This window comes from Phacochoerus africanus, chromosome 8 (assembly GCF_016906955.1).
Source record: "Phacochoerus africanus isolate WHEZ1 chromosome 8, ROS_Pafr_v1, whole genome shotgun sequence".
Lineage (NCBI taxonomy): Eukaryota > Metazoa > Chordata > Mammalia > Artiodactyla > Suidae > Phacochoerus > Phacochoerus africanus.
In genome coordinates, this window is record NC_062551.1 from 159,669,705 (window position 1) to 159,688,680 (window position 18,976).

Consider the following 18,976-nt stretch of genomic DNA (forward strand, 5'->3'; position numbering starts at 1 on the left):
TCTTTAATAATCGGGATGAAAGCCAAAATTTAAAAAGAGATCAGGCTATACATCAAATGCTAGCCACTGCCATCAGGGCTCCCCGAGATATAGGCTCCCTCACAAGGACAACAGCTCCAAGGCCCTTTGCAGGCCCATGTTACAGGTCCAACAAGGAAGGCTGTTGGGCAAAAGCCTGCCCTGACCCTCAATCTTCCCCAGGCCCTGTCCACAGTGTGGTGAGAGAGGCCACTGGAAGGTCGACTTTGACACCTCCCTGCCCCCCTCCCCCCATCAGAGGAGGCCACACCCTTCTCCGTGGAGAGATTGGAATCATTGGACCGCAACCTGCTGAGCCTCCTTGGCCTGGCTGAAGAAGATTGATGGTTCCTGGCACCACCTCCCCATCCCCAACTCCATCCCCACACCTATCACTCCATCGGAGCCCTGGGTAACTCTGCTGGTGGCAGGTGAGCTGATCTCTTTTCTTGTTGACATGTGGGCCACTTACTTGGCACTGCCTGAATTTACTGGCCCAATGGACCCCTCTCAAGTCTCCATTGTGGGGGTCGATGGCCTAATATCCAAACCCTTAACAACACCCCCTCTAAATTGCACCTTATCAGGAACACCCTTCAGCCATTCTTTCCTGATACTACTCAGGTGCCTAACCCCGATTCTCAGCAGAGACATTTTATCTAAATTCAGAGCCTTCCTTACTGGCTTCTCCCTCATATCTCTGTGTCTGACCCCTCCCTCTTCCTCCTTCTTACTCATCCAGAATCTGACCAACTACCTCTCCCAGCCTCCATTGTTTCACCCAAGGTATGGGATACCTCCACCACTTCCATAGCTCAGCATTGTGCTCCCATTCAAATTAAGTTTTTTTTAACTTTGACCCATCCACACACCGCTGCCAACCCCAATATCCTTTCCCTTGAGAGCAGAAGGGGCGTCCAACCTGTTAGTAACCACCTTCTTTCTTGCAACTTACTCTGACCCACTCACTCCCCATTCAACACTCCAGTCCTAGTCAGATGGCTCTTACTGCCTTGACCAAGATCTCTACACTATAAACCAGGCAGTCCTTCCAGTTCCCCTGGTGGTTCCTGCCCACATACTATCCTATCTCTTATTCCCCCAGATACCTCCTATTTCATGGTACTTGGTCTTAAGTATGCCTTCTATACTATCCCTTTACACTCAGGGAGCACGATGCAGAGCTATGGAAGTGGTGGAGGTATCCCACACCTTGGGTGAAACAATGGAGCCTGGGAGAGGTAGTTTATCAGATTCTGGAAGAGGACTTTTTTGCCTTCACCTGGACAGATCCTGACACCCACCAATCGAGTCAGCTTACCTTGATAGTCCTTCCCCAGGGTTTTTGGGACAGCCTCCATTTTTTTTTTTTTTGGACAGGCCCTAGCTTCAGATCTCACCACTCTCGACCTCACCCCTGGTACTGTCCTCCAATATGTGGATGATCTCTTACTCTGTAGCCCATCTTATGACACTTCCCTTAAACACATGGCAACACTGAAACCAACCACCTGGCTGATAAAGGATATCAGGCCTCTCCCACCAAAGCTCAACTTTCCTCCCCCCAGGCCAAATACCTCAGACTCTCTGTTACACCCCCCCCCCCCCACATATCACACTATCATTGTAGATAGAAAGCAGCTCATTGCCTCTTTGTTTTCCCCCACTGTCAAACAGGAACTCCTCTCTTTCTTTGGCCTTGGGGGTTCCTCAGTATTTGGATCCCCAACTTCAGGCTTTTGGCCCCTCCCTTGTACCAAGCCACCACAAGGGCCTCTAATGGAGCCACTGGAGCTGACTGTCAACATTAAAGCTCTCTTCCATAAATTAGAGCAGGCTTTTTATCTCTGCCCCTGCTCTCTCCCCTCCTGACTTACAACAACCCTTCAAACTCTATACAACAGAAAGAGAAGGAATAGCACTTGGTCTGTTGGGCTTATTTGAGCATTTTCTCTTCTCTTCCTTACTCTTTCCTATGACATAATTCCCTGGTACTTCCCAGACTGCCTCCGCCAAGCATTTATTGGGAAAACAGCTCCTCTCTCTAGATTAAGAGTCCTCTGTGAATAGACTGTATTATCCTTGCCCACTCTGCTTCCCCCTAAATCTTAACACCCCATATCCCCTCTCTCTACAAATACTGTCTACACTAGCCATGGCCTCTCTCCATCTTTGCCTTCATATCCTCACCTTCTTGTGGGAATCATTCCTGCAGGGAGACTCTGATTACCCATGGAATTGGATCACACAATTTTCTGGATCCTTTGAGAGATTGTCTGATGCACAAGATCCCCCAAACTTTCCTTCTCCACCTTACTAACCCTAATACTTCTCTTTCAACACCTGCTGTCTTCTGGAGGATCTTGCCATCTCCTCAACCCTACTGTCCAGTCTATAGCACAGGCTACAAACCTAACCAATTGCTGGACTTGTCTGAAAACTTCTCAGGAGTCCTCAATAGTTTTATGGGCCTTTCCTCTAAGTCCAGAGATCCTTCTCAGCCTAACTTTAAATGACCATAAAGCCTCCATTTTTTTCCAGAAGATCAACTGTTAAGGATTGATTTAAGTACATTTCCATGAGTGTCTCAACCGATAGGGAAAGTTACTTATTCGGCTGATAAGGCCTATCTCTGCTTCCAGCGTATATCTGACTACAACTGGTCCTTACCCCTAGGGAACCTGAGCATTTCCTACCGCAACCACATGCTCCCACTCAATGCCACTACAAGAATGTGGAGGCCTATGGGTGCCCATAAGCCTGGTGGGAGACATAACGTAACAATTCACAGGGGAAAATTTCCAAATTACCATGCAAAAACTTATGAACCCAATCTCTTTATCTTTAATAACTCTCATACTATACTCTTTGGGCTAATGTATCAAACAGGACAGACTCTCACTAAACCCATGGCTCATGGAACTTTTACCTTAACTGGCCCCCAAAACAACCTCTTTTATCTTTTATTCCAAAATCTACCCTGTCAGCACACTCCAAAAGCAGAGGCAAAAAGACAACAAGGAAAAAAAACCAGGTAACCTCCATGCAGTCCTATGTCCAGACCAATATTTTACAGGAGATCATAGATATGATGCCTCCACTGCCACCGCTACATCCCTCTCTTTATTAGGAACCGAACACTTCCTAGGTGGCAGTAGGACCCACCCAGTACTTCCAAGTCGCTGGTCAAGTTCATGTACTACAGTCGCACCAGCACCCAGTGCTCAAATCCTACGACATCAGGCAATGGCTGCCTCAGATTTAATTCCTAATCTAGGGTCATTCTTAGCACATGCTCTAAAAAGACAAAAATGCAAAATAAAGACAAGGGAAATAGGCCCACCTGGATTTGGCTATAGGTCCTCGACATCCAGGGGTAGGTCCCTCCATATGGTAAAGTCTCTTCTGGTTTGCGGAGATCCCTTACTAAAAAAGATCTATCTTGAACATCTCTCTAACCTTACAAAGGCTTGGAATGCCACACTGAAGGCATTCGAAGACCAGCAGAGGTCTCTTAATAGCCTAGCAGATGTGGTCTGCAAAACGGAAGTGCTCCAGACCCTTTAACTGCTGAAGCGGAAGGCACTTGTGTCGTAGATAATGAAACCTGCTGCTTTTATATCAATACTACAGGACAAGGAGAAGAAAATATAAAAATTTAAAAGATAACATAAAAATAATTCAGGAGTTCCTGTCGTGGTGCAGCAGAAATGAATCCGACTGGGAACGATGAGGTTGCGGGTTCGATCCCTGCGCTTGCTCAGTGGGTTGACGATCCGGCGTTGCCGTGAGCTGTGGCATAGGCCAGCAGCTGCAGCTGTGATTCAACCCCTAGCCTGGGAACCTCTATATGCCACAGGTGCAGCCCGAAAAAGCAAAAAAAAAAAAAAAAAAAGATAAAAGCAAAAAAAAAGAAATAATACAGAGGGCTAGAGAGGACACTGCCTTAGAAACCTCCTGGTTAGGACCTCTCTTTGCCTCATTTTCCTCCCCCTTTATAAAGCTATGCTTCTTCCCCTCATAGCTCCCTTTATAATTCTTACTATTACTCCTCCTCGGTCCTTGTTTAATATATATCTTCATCAATTTCATATGAAACACTGTCCAGACTGTGGTCAACAGAGTTACCAGAGAAATGCTCCTCCTTCAGCAGTATGGGTACCAATCTATAACCCAAACCCCTACTTAGCTTTATTTTTCTTTTCTTCCCCTCCACCATAGTAGGAACCTACCATGTCCAGCCACCCAGGACTCGTCACCCCTAGCCAGCAGGAAGTAGCTACAGGAGAGAGGACCGTTGCCCCATCCCGTATGACAAAAGGCTGGAATGATAGGTTCCCAGGAGGATGGTGACAGACCTCCCCCTCCCCCAATGTGGCTGTACACCTCAGAGACCTGCTGTGGACATGGGTATAGACTGGCACAAGAGTTATTCCCTCTCCCAGAATGTGGATGCTCAAGTTGGGCATCAAGAAACAATGGCAGGCAGAAACAACTGCCTGAATAGATGAACCACCTTCTGTCATGCGACTTGACCCCCTACCCTTCCCCTGACCTTCCTTCCCCTCCTCCCTCTTCATGGCTCCCACCGCAAGTTCCCACTATAAACTCCTGCCACGGATTCTTTATAAGCCTCCCATCTCCTCAGAGTCGGTGCTGGTGCCATCTTGATCTCAGCCCAGTCTGCTATGGTGGCATTAATACATTTTCTTGGCCTCACATGTTCCTCCCTCTGCAAACCTAACAGGTACAGCAGCGTTTTCCAAAGGATGTTCCACTGCAACACTGGTGCCCCCGGAGAGGCCTTCCACGGTTAAGTAAGTTTGGGTAACAATGTATTCCTTGGAGTGATTTATAATTCAAAGTAATGTTTTAGAAATTCTGGGAGGTCTCACGGGGTAGAGATTTTTACCTGTTACTCAATGGCGTGTGAAGCTAACACATGCGGGTGGGGGACGATTGAGAACACTGCAGTGCAATGTGGTTGGAGCCAGTGGATTAAGTCAACCTTGAATCCCGCTTTGTGGACTTCCAGATATATGAGCTAATATTCCTTTATATTTAAGTCAGTTGCAGCTTGGTTTCCCGTTACTTGCCATTAAAAGCCATGAAAAACATAATCTAATACCTTGGCCTTTCATTGATTTGATTTCCTGTCATCAGTGACAGGAAATCACTGTCATCTATTTCAGCTGCCCACAGTGACAGGAAATTCCTGTCATCTATTTCAGCTGCCCACTTCAAATGTTAGCACTTCCGTCTTTGAAATCTTGAATTCAGAAATTCCATTCTCTAAGCACACCACCTGTTTATCCTTTCAACCTAACTGATCAACACCTTCCATTACGCTTGGACCTTATCCAGATCTTCTCAACTTTGCACAGGCAAATCTATAGACCTTGCCTGCATCTGTCCCATTCCCTCCTCCTACTCTCTTATTCCAGAAGAAGAGGTGGTTTCTACTTATAGAAGCTAATCCTGGAGTTCCTGTTGTGGCTCAGCAGAAATGAACCCGACTAGTATCCATGAGGATGAGGGTTTAATTCCTGGCCCTGCTCAGTGGGTTAAGGATCTGGTGTTGCCATGACTGATGGCGTAGGTCCCAGACATGGCCTGGAACTGGTGTTGCTGTGGCTGTGGCTCCAATTTGACCCCAAGCCTGGGAACTTCTGTATGCTGCACTTGTGGCCCTGAAAAACAAAAACAAACAAACAAACAAAAACAGACGCTAATCCTTCCATTGAGTTCTGATGTCATCCCCTCCTTGCCCTCATATTTTTTATTTTTTATCTTTATTTTTATTTTTACCATAAGTGTTCCTTTCTCTCTCTTATATCGTCAATCTCTCTATCTGTATTGGGTTATTCCTACGCAAATGTAAACAAGCACTGGTATTTCTCATCTAAAAATAAACCATTCATAGAATTTATGTGTTTCTCCAGCCTGACTCACACTGTCAAAATTTTCTCATCTCCTTCATTTTCTCTTTGACATTCTACCTGTTCCACTATGGCTTTGGCCTTCAAGGCTCCGCCTAAATATTTTCAGTTCAGGTAATGGTAGGAGATGTGGGATTTGTCACCTAGACTTGTTTTTTTGTATTTTTACGGCCATACCTGTGGCATATGGAGGTTCCCAGGCTATGCATCCATCAGAGCTACAGCTGCCGGCCTACGCAATGGCCACAGCAACATGAATCCAAGCCGCGTCTGTGACCTACACCACAGTTCACAGCAATGCCGGGTCCTTAACCCACTGAGCGAGGCCTGGGATTGAACCCGCATCCTCATGGATACTAGTCGGGTTCATTAACCACTGAGCCATGATGGGAACTCCTTTCACCTAGACTTTTACAGTGTAAGATCCCTCAGAGCAGTGCTTTTATCTGTCTTGTTCATTTCAGCATCCTCAAAGCCTTGTATAGAATCTGGCACGTGGTAGGCATTCCAATATTAATGAGATAGCTAAATAAATGAAGAGCTGTTTAGGTGGTTTCCTTGAAGCTATCCTTGCCCCTCTCAAATATTTTCCACAGAGACGGCTCTCTTTATAATAGAATTCTGGTCATATTATTTCCCTGCTTGAAATTCTTCATTGTCTCTCCTCCACTACTCAGGATACAGTCCAAAATCAATACTATTGTTTAAATGGGTGGTATAATTTGGCTCCCAATTTTCTCTCCATCTTCATTGAATGTCATTCTCTCATAAATTCCAGCCATATCTGTTTTCTTTCCCTTTTTTGGGCTATGCTCTTATCATGTGGAAGTCCCTGGGCCAGGGATTGAACCTGCGCCAGAGCAGCTGCAGTGACAATGCCTGATCCTTAACCCAGTGAGCCACAAAGGAACTCCTCTTTATATTTTTCAGAGTTCCTAATGGTCTTTATATATGCTGTTCTCTCTACTTGGAGGGTCCGTCCTCACATTTTTGTCTAACTTGTCCTTCAGATATGCCACCTAATGTTGCTTTGTGAAATCTTCCCTGACTGTGGCACCAAAATAGCTTTTTACATTTATTTATTTATTTATCTAAATATCTATCTGCCTTTTTAGGGCCATACCTGCAGCATATGGAAATTCTCAGGCTAGGGGTTGAATTAGCGCTGCAGCCACCGGTCTACACCACAGCCACAGCAACACCAGAGCTGAGCCGTGTCTTCGACCTACACCACAGCTCATGGCAATGCTGGATCTCTAGCCCACTGAGTGAGGCCAGGGATCCAACCGTGTCCTCATGGATACTAGCTGGGTTCATTAATCACGGAGCCATGACGGAACTCCCAGCTTTTTTCTTTTTATATCTACCATTGCTTTTCCTTCAAAACAGTGATCACAATGGGAATCATTAATGTGGTTATTTGTGTAATGTCTGCCTTTCTCATTCTCATTAGCATGTAAGTTCGGTGAGAATGGGGACTGTATCTATTTTGCTTTATTGTATTTCTGGTTTTCAGTACCTTAGTGATGCCTAGGATACCATAAACGAATAATTCTTGAATTAAAGCATGGGCACTGTTAATTTCCTAGGGCTGAACTCTTTAGCTATCACGTACCAAGTGCAAGCCTAAGGTCCAGAAGGGGTACAAAGGAGGCAGTGGTTAAATTCTCTCCAAGTGAGGATGATGTGGAGAGAAGAATGAGTAGGAATGGGTCTTCTTCGTAAAGGAGAGGAGTTCAGGAAGGCACTCAATGTAGAAACAAAAGCCTGTGCAAAATGCTGAGGTTTAAACAGTTTCTGGGGACTATAAGTCATTCTGCATAGCCAGAGAACAAGGACCAGGGGGGCTAGTGGTAGGAGATAAATCTGGAGAGAAAAGGACCTGATTGAATTTGTTAGGGACGTTGCATTTTTCCCAGTTCTTTCCTTTGTTTAGGTCTTTTTTTCTTCTTCTTCTTTTTAGGGCTGCACCTATGGCATATGGAAGTTCCTTGGCTAGGCATCAAATCGGAGCTTCAGCTATGCCACAGCCATAGCAACTCAGGATCTGAGCTGCATCTGCAAACTACACCGCAACTCATGACAATGCTGGATCCTTAAACCACTGAGCGAGGCCCAAGGTCCAACCCGCATCCTCATGGATACTAGTTGGGTTTGTTATTGCTGAGCTATAGTAGGAACTCCTGTATAAGTCTATATTGCCCTTTACTATCTGTGGATATTTGGAAAAGTCATTTAACCTTGCTGAACTTCAATTTCATCTTGTTGAATGGTTCATGAGAAACATGAGATAATGTATGGAAGGCACCTCAGAAGGATTCTGGAATTTGGCAGGTGCTTACCAAATGTCAATTCCCTTCCTTTCAGCCACAGTGCTCAGGCTGATTTCAGCACCATGAGGGCTGGTCAGCCCTGAGAGACTGCAGTTCCCATTTAGAGCACAAGGGGGAGTATGGAACTAAATCTTTGCAAAGGGTGACCGGGCATGGTTGGCAAGGGTCCCTTTGCAAATCCTCTGAGAAAGAAGAAATAGACGTTTTTCCAAAATTAGAGAGGCAGCCTGATTCATTTTATAGATTCTAAGTGAGTGGCAACTGTTTTTAAGTTCCGTAGACATGTATTGAAGGGAGAAATCATTGGCAATTATGATGTACTTAGTTATAAGTATTGTCAGACCCCTTAAATTAGCTTATGGCTTTTTTTGTGTGTGCGTCCTTTTAGGGCATATGGAGGTTCCCAGGCTAGGGGTCGAATCAAAGCTGTAGCCTCTGGCTTACGCCACAGCCACAGCCACACCAGATTTGAACCATGTCTGCAATGTACACCACAGCTCACGGCAATGCCAGATCCTTAATCCACTGAGTGAAGCCAGAGATGGAACCTTCATCCTCATGGATACTAGTCAGATTCGTTTCCACTGAGCCACAACAGGATCTCCAGAGTAGCTTGAGTTTTAAAATACCCTATTATGCATCTCCTATTTTACATACATTATCATTTTTGTTTGTTTGTTTTGTCTTTTTGCCATTTCTTGGGCCGCTCCCACTGCATATGGAGGTCCCCAGGCTAGGGCTGAACTGGAGCTGTAGCCACCAGCCTACACCACAGCTCACAGCAACGCGAGATCGGAGCCGCGTCTGCAACCTACACCACAGCTCATGGCAACTCCGGATCCTTAACCCACTGAGCAAGGCCAGGGATAGAACCCGCAACCTCATGGTTCCTAGTCAGATTCGTTAACCACTGAGCCACGACGAAAACTTCATACATTATCATTTTTTAACGTTATCACTTTTAATTGAAATCTCTTAAGGAGCCAGTGAAATAATTCTCATCCCCCTTTTACAGATGAGCAACCTATGTGATCAAGAGAAATTCAATCTCATAAATAGCAAGTGGTGAAATTTGACTTTGAACATTGACCTCTCTGATTCCAAAGCGTGTTCTTTTAATGATCTCGTACTGGTTAACCTTAGAAAGACTTGGAGTTCATTTTAACTGAATTCCCTTGTTTAACAGAAATGTTCCAGAAAGAGGACTGGTCAGCAGTCATTGATTACTGATGAGACCAAGGGGGGACGTTGTGCCGAGAGTTGGTTGGTGGACATAAGGACCACTAGCCACTGACTATAGTTGAGCCCATGCCACAGCTGTGTAAACACTTTGCAAGAGGAGGAGGCTTTAGCATTGGTCATGTAGCCATGGTCTCACCCTGGGAGAATTGTCTGTCCCCTCTGCCGCTTAAGTCCCTCATCCTTAAAATGGACTGACTCTTTCTCTTCCATCAGGTCTCAACTCAAATGTCACTTCCTCAGAGAGGCTTTCATTCTAAAACGGCCCCTCTCCTAGTCACTTTTTACCCCATGATCTTGTATGATTATTTCTTTTTTGTTTTTTTTTGGCCACGCCCATGGCATGTGGAAGTTCCTGGACCAGGGATAGAACCCACGTCAGCCACATCAGTGACCCAAGCCACAGCAGTGACACCACCAGATCCTTAACTCGCTGAGCCACTAGCACTCTGGACTATTTCTTTAAATGTGCTCATCACTAACTGAAATTATCTTGTAGATTTTGTTTCCTCCTTTATTGTTTGTCTCTCTTCCTAGAATTCATCACCTCCTTATGAGCAGGGGTTATGTCTGTTTAGTACACATCTGTGTACTCTGTGTCTAAAACACCACAAAGGGTTAGCACCTACTAACGCATCTTTATAGAATGAATGAAGGGATGGATGATGTGATGATGAAGGACTAGGAGCAGGGGGTGAAGGATACAAACAGGCATATTTCAGGAAAGAAGAGAACTTTCTTACAAAAAGAGTTGTTCAGAGACAAAGCAGTTTGCCTTGAATAAGATACTCTCCCTTCCTCGGAAGTGAGCATGCCAAGCCTTTAGAGGGGGCTCCCACGTTGAATTGGTGGGGGAGGGCTGAGTTGAGGTTCTTTTGGCTCTTCAGTGAAATCTTAATTATTGAACTAAAACCCTGGTATCAGGGTGCTGTCTGATCACATCTTCGCCAAGTTTTGGCCTGGGTATTCTCTAATGACCAGGGAAAGAGAGGCTCAGAGGGTAGGGGACGAAGGGAAGAGGGGATGGATGGTGCCAGATTCTGCTTCGGGGCGTTGTGGGCTAGGCCTGACTGAGATGCTGGTGGGCTTGCTTAAACCTGAAGACAATTAATGAAGACAATTATGAGTAATTATTTCCAGCTCAGTTGCTGCTTTTATCACGAGGCTCTTGTTCCCTGTCTTCCGTCTTTCCCTGTGGCTCTCTCTCCTGTTCCCTGTCTTCCGTCTTTCCCTGTGGCTCTCTCTCCTGTTCCCTTTCTCAAAGGGAATGGCGCCCAGGTCAGAAAGCTCTCCAGTTGCCTCCGTTTCCTTTTCCCCCATCTACATCCACACAGTCACCAAATTATGTCCTTTTCATTCCTTTAATGTCCCCCTGCCTCTTCCAGCTCAGGCTCATAATCTCTGTTGAAGTCACTGCACCAGTTTTCTTTCTAGTCTCCCTGTCCCCAGTATCTAGGAAACTCTGATCCATTTTCCACTGTACCAGCTGAGATCTTTCCAAAGCAAAAATTTGGACAAGTCTTCCCCTTGTAGAAAGCAGTGTAACAGATCTGCCTTGGCCTGATCTTTGAGTCCACCATCCTCAGAATAGCTCCCCGGGCCCTGGCTGGCCTCTGGCTCTGACTCTCCCTCCCACCTCACTCATTGCCTGTTCTATGCCCATAGTGACTGTGCTTCCAGGGACTTACAGTCCTTAAAGTTCCCTGAAACCTTCATATAATTTCATACCATTGGGGTTTCCACTGAGGCTCAGTGGAAACGAACCTGACTAGTATCCATGAGGACGCAGGTTCGATCCCTGGTTTCACTCAGTGAGTTAAGGATCCCATAGCATTGCTGTGAGCTTTGGTATAGGTCGGAGATGCAGCTTGGATCCAGCATTGGTGTGGTTGTGGCATAGGCTGGAGGCTACAGCTCTGATTAGACCCCTAGTCTGGGAATCTCCATATGCTGCGGGTGCAGCCCTAGAAAGCCAAAAAAAAAAAAATTTTTTTTCCCCCACACCGTTGAGTGTTTGCTCATGCTAGTCCATCTGCCTGGGTTTCTTCTCCCAAAGTTTAACTCTTACTTATCCTTGAAGGCTCAGCTTAAGTCTGCCTTCCAGGACCTGCATCCCAGCATGGGATGTGGCCTAACTCTGACACTCCTCCCTGGTGATGTGTCCCACAGTGAGAAAACAGCCATGTCTTGCCAAATACATTAATGTGGTTGATTTTAGTTTTGCTTTTCCCTGCTTTCAGTAGCTAAGAAACCATGGGCTGCTTATTTTTTTCCTAACATCCACGATGGTATGAATCGGTGCCCACATCCCTGGTTTATCGTGAACATTAAATGAGACGGTGCATGCGAGGAATCCCTTGTGAATATCTGTATGCTTATTTATTCAGCAAATATTCTCTGACCCTTCTAAGAATGATCCAGGATACATCGTGCTGAGTTGCAATTTGGCCTATGCCTTTGTGAACTCAGACCAGAGGATCTTATGGCCTGCTATCCTGCACCAGACTCTGAGCAGCTTGGGTCAGGGACTGTTTGCTCTCCACGCTGATGTACGGCAGGTGCTTAGGGGATATTTGCTGGGTGGGTGCGTGAGTGAATGAATGGATGAGTGAATGGTGTTCAAGGTAATGGGAGAAGCAGGCAGATTCATGGAGATATTACGGAGCAGGTCACACTCTGGGAACCCAAAGGAGTTTAATGTTGCTGGAGCTTACGTCATGCGGGGGAGTGCCCAGTAATAAGGCAAGAGGCTAGGTGAGGCCAGACCACCAGAAACCATTATGTGCACATTAAACAGACTGAAGCTGGCTTAAGAGGAGTCCTCTGCTTCAGCCTGGAGTGTGGATTACAGACGAAGTTTGGAGACAGTCGTGGGGGCAGGATAGTGAGAAGGCTGTGACTGTGCAGTGGAGAGGAAGGGATGGAATGGAGAGCTCTCAAGAGGTAGCAGGCACAGACTCTGGTGAAGGACTGGTAGGGTGGGTGAAGGAGAGGGAGGGGTGGTGGGTGCGACCTGGGTTCTGCTATTCACCTGTTGGATGCTTTGTGTGTGTGTGTGTGGTGTGTGTGAAATTCCACCCCTGCTCACCATGGTATGCTCTAGTGGTGGGGCAATGTCTTCTGTGTGCATTTTCATTTATTTTACAAGTGAAAAAACTGAACCATGGCGAAGAAAGAAGGCATGATCAGTGCATGAAGTGGTGTTTGAGATACTTGTCATTTTTCATTATTGTCCAAATCTGTTCCTGTTCTCTGCTAGGCTGGTTAAAGGCCATAGATTCCTCCCTTCTCTGTATCCCTTTGCCTTTGTGATGAGACTTTGCTCTTCTTCTCAGACAGGCCCTTTGGAACCTGGCCTGGGCTTGTGACTTGATTTGGCCAATAGAAGGCAGTATATGTGGTGTCATGCAGTTTCTGAGGCTAGGTCTTAAGAGATCGTATCTTCTGCCTTTACCCTGTTGGAACATGGCCTCAAGACCACCATGTGAACTGGTCTAGCTGACTGGTGGATCAGAAGCCTCATGGGGCAGAACCATGGCACCCAGCTGCCCTCAGCCAGCCCCCACTGCCAGCCCTAGGAGTGAGGCCATCTTCGACCTTCCAGTCCAGCTGACCTTCCAGCTGAATGCTGCTCACGAGTGATCTGAGGCACAGTCTGCAGATGAACTCTTTCAGCCACTCACAGAATTGTGACAAGTAATAAACTATTGCCGTTTTAAGCCGCTGAATTTTGGGGAGTGGTTGTTACATAGCAATAGATAACTGAAATAATTTCCCCCCTCCCGTTATCAGTAAATGTCTTCACTGCCTACCTGGTTGTTGATGCCAATTCCTTTTCCTGCATATCTCCCATTTAACCTGTCACCAGGTGCTAAATACAAATCAAATCCCTCTACTTTCCACTTTCCCGAGTGATGTGAGTTCTGGTCCTCTCCACCTCTCCCCTGGATTATTATGGCCATCTGTATCTGTGCTCCCGATCCCCTCTCCCTGCTTCTCATCCTTCCCATCCAATCTATCACACTCGCCACAGTCAGAGCTATCTTTCTTACATGCATATGCAACCATGTTATTCCATTGCTTCAAACTCTTTGCTTGCAAGTTAAATGCCCAAAACTCTAACCTGGTTTATAAGGCCTTAGACCATCTGGTTTCTGCCTTTCTTTCCAGCCTTATCTTCTACCAGCCCTCTCAGGAACCCTGTGTTTCTAGAGCTGCTTTACATGTTGTGGTGACTTCCTGGTACCTGCTTCAGTTCCCTCATTATATGAGGCAACCCACTGAAGGAGTCAGAGAAAACCACACATCTACATTCCTAAGCTGGGGAGTTCCTGTCATGGCTCAGCAGTTAATGAACACTGACTAGTATCTATGAGGACTCCGGTTCGATCCCTGGCCTCACTCAGTGGGTTAAGGATCTGGCATTGCCATGAGCTGTGGTGTAGGTGGCAGACACGGCTCGGATCCCCCATTGCTTTAGTTCTGGTGTAGGCTGGCAGCTGCAGCTCCGATTGGACCCTAGCCTGGGAACCTCCATATGCCACTGGTGTGGCCCTAAAAAGACAAAAAAAAAAAAAAACCTGTGTTACATTCCTAGGCTGGCCATCAGGGACTCGTACTGGGGTATAGATCTGAACCTTGTAAAGATCTGAACATTCCAAGTGGCATCCACACTGAGGCTACTATCTTTCTTTTTCAAATCGAAGTATAGTTGATTTACAATGAGGCTACTACCTTTTCTAAGTGACTGATTCTTATTCAATAAAAAGTATCAGTTGTATATTTCATGTAAAAAATTGGGAGCTAGAGAAGACTGATTACTCTTGGCAACTAGAAAAGTCTTTTAAGGAAATTTTGTTTGTTTATTTCTTTTTAGCCATGCCAGCAGCATGCAGAATTTCCTGGGCCAAAGATTGAACCTGCGCCACAGCAGTGACCATGCCAGGTGTTTAACTCACTGAGCCACTGGGGAGCTCCTTGTTTGTAAGACTTTTAATCACAGTGATGTTTACTGAGCCACCACAATTCTGGGGTCTAATAGAAAGAGCCCTGGACTTGGAGTCAGACAGACCTATTATCTAGTGCAACTATTTAAGCAGATATGTGACCTTGGAAAGTCACTTAAACTTTTTGACTTCTGTTTCCTCATTTATAAAAAGAGGATGACAATCCATACCTGGCATGATTGCATGGAAGACTAATTGAGACAAAAGATGTGAATGAGCTCAGAATGTTTTGAGGTTCTTAATAATCATAAGTGTTAGTCAGTCTGATTCCAGGCAAAAGGTAGAATTTTGTCTTTCTTCCTATTCTTACCTGGCCTTTGATCTGGAAATGAAGACAGTCCAATGTAATTTGATTTGTTTTGTACTCTCTCTGGTGCTCAACTATTAGGCAATAGGGAGGTAGCTATTAGGGGCACAAATGATACAGCCCAAATATCAGATAGGGCCTCCCTGCCTCTTTAAGATCTAAATCAATGAGCTTGAACCTCAATTTTCACATTTTATAATGCTTGTAAGCTGGACGACCTGGGAATGTCTGCAGATTCCGCAAGGGCTTGCGCTCTCATAGTCTTGACTGTAGTTTCTTTTTTCAACTTAGAGAAACAAAGCCCATTGCTCAGTTTCCCTACTCACTCATCCTTACAACTGCCCCATCTCAGAAAGCATTCCTGAGTGTGTGGCCTGTACTGAAGTCTTGAGAGTCACAGAAAATGGTTACATTGCATGTGCAACGAACAACTTCTCCCATTTCATACACTTCAGGGCTCAAATACCCTTTGTCCACCTGCCACAGAGGTTTCTTCTGACCCTTTACCCATATAGGACCTACCCTTACACAGACTCTCTGTCTCATCTTTTCCTTTCCCCCTCCCAGCTCTTTATTATCTCTCCCGCCCATTTTGCCAAGTGAATTCCACGTTCTTCTCCCCCTTTTTTGGATGTGCACCCAACATGTGGAAGTTCTGGGGCCAGGAATCGAACCCATGCCACAGCAGTGATCCAAACCACAGCAGTGACAACACTGGCTCTTTAACCCACTGAGCCACCAGAGGACGGCCCTTCTCCTTTTATTTGCACAGAGAAGGTTAGTGTCTCCCTTCTCCTCTCACACTTACGAATCCACACTCCTCAGGGCCCTAAATATGACAAAAGGACCTCTGTACATTAGGGTCTATCCTGTTTGGAAGGCAGTTGGGGCTAAAAATACAATGTTTTTTTTTTTGTTACAATAACCACAGTGTTTCCTCTTTATCGAGGGCTTACTATGTGCCTGGCGCTCTGGCAAGGGCTTTTCAGCAGCTATCGCATTTTCTTATTTGATTACTACTATTTCCACAGCTGAGGACGAGGTGGGTGTGTCAGAAAAATGAGGAAATTTACGTAAGATCACACAAGTAAGTGTGTAGAGCAAGGATTGAGAACCACATCTGTCTGGCTCCAAGTCTGTGCTCTTCGTTTTACTATGTGGCCTTTCAGGGAAGCAGGAGAAGACCTGAGGCGGTGTAAGCGCAATACCATCTGTTCTCATATGGTCTCACAGCTTTAAAAGGATGGCTTTATGTACTATCTCATTATTTCTGTGAAGAGTGAATCATCGTTAGCATCACACCCATTTTGAAACGAGGAAACTAGGGCCTCGTGGTAGAAAGGGATGAGTGGCTAGTGTAGGGTATTTGATTTTAAGATCACGGAGGCACTAGTTCTGAGTGATTAAGACGTTCAAGGTGTGTTCCCGGCTGTGGTGTAGTGGGTTAAGTATCCTGAATTGTCTCTGCAGCAGCTCAAGTTGCTGCTGAGGCATGGGTTTGATCCCCCACCTGGCCCAGTGGGTTAAGAATCCAGCATGGCTGTAGCTGTGGTGTGGATGGCAGCTACGGCTCGGATACAGTCCCTGGCCTGGGAACTTCCATATGTCGTGGGTGTCCAAAAGAGAGAGAGAGAAAGAAAAAAGGAATGAAAGAACAAAAGAGAGAAAGAGAGAAAAAAAGAAAGAAAGAAGTCAAGAAAGAAAGAAAAGAAATTCAAGGTGTGACCATGATGGGAGGTGATGTGAAGACCAAGAGCAGAGGGAACAGGAAACCACATGGCTGCTGAGGGCACCAGGAGGATGGCAGTACAGGGGTAACGAGGATGGCCATGAGCAGGGGCGGAAATTGTCCATGCACAGGGAGTGGGTGGGAGTCAGAGATGATATCCTTGATGAGGAGAGGTGAACAGTAGTAGGGCTGGAGACCTAAGGAGAAGGAACTTTTGTACAAGGGCAAGAGGCAATGCTGACCCACCTCCTGGGGCTGTGGTGTGTGGGGAGGGTGAACGAGAGAAGGCTTCCTGCAGAGGGCTACCAGACGAGTCTGGGAGGAGGGTCAAGTTTCAGTAAAGGCAAAGAAATAACTTGAGTGGCCTCTGAAACAGTAGAGGGTGTAGGAGAGTTTGCTGACAAAGGAAAAGGATTCTGGAGGGCACAGTGGACAAGGATGCTGGGAAGTGGACTGTGAGAAAGTGAGTGGAAGGGGTAGGGTGGAGTAGCTCAGAACAGCACAAGGATGAATCTGAGAGAGAAGTCTGACAACCAGAGGGGCTGTTAATTGAGTGATTCCTCTGGCCAAAGAGACAAATTGCAGTTAAGGTCATAACAGAATGTGGGGAAAATATGTTTTGGTATCTGACTCAGACCTTTAAGATTTGAGATTGGGGAAGAGTATGTAGAGGGCAGTGATTCTAAACCAAAGTTCCCAGTCGTGGCTCAGTGTTTAAGGAATCCGACTGGGAACCACGAGGTTGAGGGTTCAATCTCTGTCCTTGCTCAGTGGGTTAAGGATCCTGTGTTGCCGCAGCTGTGGTGTAGGCCGGCTGCTACAGCTCCGATTAGACTCCTAGCCTGGGAACCTCCATATGCCGTGGGAGTGGCCCTAGAAGAGGCAGGAAGACAAAAAACAGACAAACAAAACCCAAAGCTTGCAGCTGGTTCCTGTGACCTCAGGAAAACTTGAAGTCTAGGTCCTCACAGAAGGGTGGGGTGCTAATTAGCTTTCGTGGCTGCCTTATCTGGCAAAGCTGGGACTTCCTAATGACCAGGAAAGAGTATTTTCTTATTCCAGGCTACTACTGGTAATAGGGAGCCATTGCAAATATTTTGTTTTGTTTTGTTTGTTTCATAAGGGTTGATGGTGACGTTTAGAACAATCACGCAGGCTGCTGGTGTAGATGATGGACTGGGAGTGGAGGCAGGGAGACCCATGAGGAGACTGTTGCTTTAGTCCAGGCAAGGAGTGATGAGGCCTGACCCAGGGTGAGAGCAGTGGAGACGGAGAGGAAGGGAAGGGATAGGTTATGTTAGGGAGGCCATATTACCCGGCTGATGGGCTGTGGGGTGTGAAGTGCATAGGGTAGAGGACAATGCCCAGGTTTCTGGCTTCGTTTCACTCAAAGACAGCAGTCCAGATTCTGCCTCTCCCTGGGCTTTTGTGAGGTTGAAACGACGTAATGGACAGGAAAGTGCTTTGGAAATGGCGAAGCCACAAACCCATCGTTATCTACATTATCATCAAAGCTCCCTGATCATCCCAGTAAGTTCAATCTGTGGAACGAGGGGTGAGAATTAAGATCAATTACCATAGTCGTTGGCGAGCTCCAAGTCCTCAGGAGACCTCCCATTCCCTACACCTGCCCGGAGCGGGGGCCGGGCGAATACGGACTCCGCCCCTGGGCGGGGCGTGGGTGCGGCCTGGACGCGGCAGCAACCCGCCCAGCTGCAGCTGGAGCCTCAGCCCTAAGTCGCCGCTGTGGGAACCAGACCCGCCCCGCACTGCCCTGCTCCGTGAACCCGCTGCGCCTCCTGCCGCCCACCGCCAGGTCCAGGGCTTCCGCGGCGCTGCCAGGGAGGGAGCCGCTTGTCCTCACCCGGAGTCCCAGGTAAGGGGTGCGGCCAGGCAGCGCGCCCGGGGAGCATCTGGGACTGGATCCCGGCGCGGAGCGCTGGGGGCAGTGAGCGGGCGTTGAGAAGGAGCCCAGGTCAGTGGAGCGGACGCCGAGGAGAAGGAGCCAGGGGAGGCCACTCAGGAGGGACCGCTGCAGTGCATGGGCGGGTACCCTGGGGAGGGGGGTGCTGAGGGGGTGTCTGCCCGGACTGGATCCCGGTGAGGGCCGCAAGGGGAGCTTTCAAGGCAGGGGCCGCGGTGGGGGGCGGGCAAGAAAGAGGGCGCCAGAGCTGGGGGAGAGGATGAACGGCAGCTGGAGCGCAGGGACTGCTCGTGGAGGGGGAAAGGTGGGTAGGGGCGTTGCGGGCGGGGATCTTAGGTGGAAGCCGAGGTGGGCAGTGCGGGCAGAGGGTACCCGCTGAAGGGGGTGCTGAAGCGAGAAGATTGAGGGGAGAGAAGGTGAGGCGCCCAAGTAAAGAGCTAAAGAAGAGGGGGCCGGCTGGCAGGGGTGGAGTGGGGGCTGG

General features: G+C 47.1%; 1 protein-coding gene across 1 annotated transcript in view; it reads left to right on the forward strand.

Annotated features, from left to right (window-relative positions):
• Window positions 1-18,288: 18,288 nt before the first annotated feature.
• Window positions 18,289-18,976, forward strand: part of RAB3B (RAB3B, member RAS oncogene family) — a 62,613-nt gene continuing 61,925 nt past the window's right edge. The window contains exon 1 of the mRNA XM_047789124.1: window positions 18,289-18,447. The gene's annotated coding sequence lies outside the window, so the exon portion shown is untranslated. The remainder of the gene's footprint in view (window positions 18,448-18,976) is intronic.